Below are 3,292 nucleotides of genomic sequence, written 5' to 3'. Positions count from 1 at the left end.
ATACTCCTATGACCATTTTCTTTTCTGAAAGTATTATCCCTTGAGTGTTTACTAAATTGTAAAATTCAGTAAGCAATTGTTCATGAGATGCTGTATCTTTTGAAAATAGGAGAATATCATCTACATAGATCAATGCATTTGACAAAAGTGGTTGGAACAGCGTTACCATTGCTTTTTGGAATTGAGATAGAGCATTTTTTAGGCCAAAAGGCATTACAGTCCATTGATAATGGTGGTCTGGGATGCAAAATGTTGTCTTGTATTTTTCTTCTAGATGGATTCCTAATTGCCAAAATCCTGCTTTGATATCAAACTTTGAAAATACTTTGGCATTGGAGAGATGTTGGAAAATGGCACTTTTGTTTGGCAAAGGGAACTTGTCATCGGCTAGGAAATGATTAAGGTCTTAGTAATTAATTACCAATCTAAGCTTTCTTCAGACTTGTTCTACATGCTTGTTGACATAGAAAGCTTCACACGCCCATGGAGAAGTTGTGGGTTCAATGAGGTTTTCTAAAAGAAGGGCGGATAACTCCTGCTTAGCCAATGACAAATGTTCTGGGTTCATTCCTCTATGAATAGCTTTTGTGGAGTTAACGTCTTCATTCTTTTTGAAGGTAAGGGTTATGAAAAAAGATGGATTTTTCCACAACGGATTTGGATTTTTAAGGAGGAATTCAGAATGAGTGGTTACACAACATTCATTGATAATTTGGAATCTTAAAAGTCAAAGGGATCTATTGAGAACAAATGAGGTACTTGGGTTCATATGAGAAGGTGTTGTTTATGCAAAAGTCCTTTTGAGGACCATTTGAGATTGGGTATCTAATGAAGGAGATCAAATCCTATGAGAAGGTATCTGCCTGTGAATAGGGATCCAAGGACTTGGTGTCTAATGGTAAGGGTTGGAAAAATTCGAATGTGAATGGGCTTACTTTTCTAGGTAATCAGAAATGTTTCTCCATTGGCTGCTTTGAACATCTGATGATGGGGTAGCCAAAAGTTTTCGGGTAATATCTTAGTATGGAGAATTGTTGTTGTTGCTCCTGTATCAAATAAAGCTATTACCCGGATGGGTCTGGAATAAGTATCCAGGAGGATGTGAACTTGAGCTATTGGTGTAGGGCCAGTTATGGAGCTATAAGAGGCTGAGATGTGTATATGGTTTGGATTTCTGAGTCTGAATCATCAGTATTGTTTGAATCTGACTCATCTTTTGAGGTAGAATAAGCCATGACTGCCAAGGCTTGGGGAGAGTAATCATCATCCAGTGAGAAGAATAATTCAACATCTGAAAATGGGGTGTCGTTTGCATGAATTTGGGCTTGCTCTAAAAGCTTTGCTGCTTTTTCTTTTTTTGGACAACTTTTTGCAACATGACCAGGCCGTCTACATACAAAACAAACTTTTGAAATTTTTTCTTTGAACTGCTTTCTTCTGAGAAACTTCCATTTCTTTTTTCTGAAAACCTTCTTCTTCTGTTGAGGATGTTTCTTCTTCCAAGAATACTTTTTGAAATGATCTCTTCTCTTGGTTGGACAAACACAATTTTTGTCATAACACTTGATCTGCAAATCGTTCATTTTATAATTGTCTTTAAGCTTGCTGTGGACCTTGTCAATTTCTGAAATGAACTTTCTTTGATTGCAGAGTTTTTCAAGAGCAATGAGCACATGTTGATAGATTTCTCCTAAGGAGGCTTGCTGCAGGGTGATTTTTTGAAGGTTCATCATGCGGAGAGTTTCATCTCCTAATGGTTCTGGGAAAGAGTTAAGAAAAGTGTACTTAGAATTGACATCATCCATTCCATTAAAGGAGTAGTACTTGCTTGACATTCGGTCAAAATATTTTTCCAGATCTTTTCTTTCAAAAGAACAACACTTCATCAGTAAGAATTCTTCTCTTGCTACTTTAGTGTAATAGGCCAGTGAACCAAGGAATTCATTATGAATGTTTGTGAAAAAATCTTCTAGAGTGTTACACTGGGCTGCTTGTCTTTGCCTGTGTTCTCCAAGATTGATCCACCATTGTCTCAATCTTCCTGTAAGTTTTGCAACAAACTTGACAATGATCTGTGCAACAGTATTATTTGGCGCTTGGAGTTCAGCTGTACACCATGAATACATATTGAAAATCTCATCATGCCATTTTGAAGGGAGACTGTTATCAATGGTAAACAAGTGCTTTGAATCTGTGGTTGATGAGTAGGTTAATCTTGTATGGTGATTAGGGATGAAAGGTGGTGGAGGAAATATTGGTGGTGGTGGTGGAGGTTGTTTAGGGCGAAGGATATCATCTTCTTCTTCTACCTTTGGATTTGTCATAAATACTTCGTCTAATTCAAGGCCAGACAAGTCTAGATCTGTGTCATTAATGACTGGGAGAACAAAAGGTTTCCGTTGGTTCTTAAAGAGTTAAAGTTCTAAGAAATGATGAAATCGGGTTTGGGGGATCAGAATTTATGGCCAACATGTTCATATCTGGGGGTCTTGAAGAAGCACCAATAGTTGGATCTGGTGGTTGGTATAATGGTTCTTGTCCTTTTTGATGAGAAGAGGTTCATTTTGTAGTCTGGGTTGAGATTCTAGTTGGAATGGTGTTGGGCTGATTATGCTGGGAAAAATTCCACCTGGTTTAAAAGGATTATGAGCAAGATGTGTCATGGTTAGTGGTTGGAGGTTCTGGTAGGGAGAGACTGGGGAGAATGGTGATGTTAAAGGTATGGACAAATGTTTATACAATGATTGACGCGGTTGGTAAGACATGTAAACTTGCATTGGAAGAGCTTGGGTAGCCACCTTTGTGAATGCTTCATAGACTGAAGTTGCATCAACAATTGTTTTCTTTCTTTTTGCCCAATGAGGGGAAAGGAGACAGACAAATCTTTTCTGTGGAGGCAATCGTTGCCAATTCTTGTTCAACTGAGTGTATTTTTTTCTTCAAATCTTCAATGAGAGAATTTGAAGATGAGAATGTATGGGTTACTGCTTCAGTCATCTTTTGTTGATTATCAAGGATCTTTGAAAGGACCTGGTTTTGTGCAACAGCATTTTCTGCCTGCCAATTGAGAGCTGCTTCAACTGAGGAGACTTGTTTTTTGGTTCCATCTGGATTGGTTTCAACAGGGTTTTTAATTTTCCAAACATGTTTAACATTAGCTTGTGGATGGTCAAAACTTTCAAGAGGAGGAAAATTTTGTGAATAGGAGGGTGAAGCATAGTCAAACATATAACAAGGTAAGATCTTTTGTGTATGGGTTTGACTGGGAGACTTGGGTTGACATTTTGGTATT

This window comes from Castanea sativa, chromosome 3 (genome assembly GCF_040712315.1).
Source record: "Castanea sativa cultivar Marrone di Chiusa Pesio chromosome 3, ASM4071231v1".
NCBI classification, from domain to species: domain Eukaryota; kingdom Viridiplantae; phylum Streptophyta; class Magnoliopsida; order Fagales; family Fagaceae; genus Castanea; species Castanea sativa.
This window is presented reverse-complemented; position numbering follows the sequence as displayed.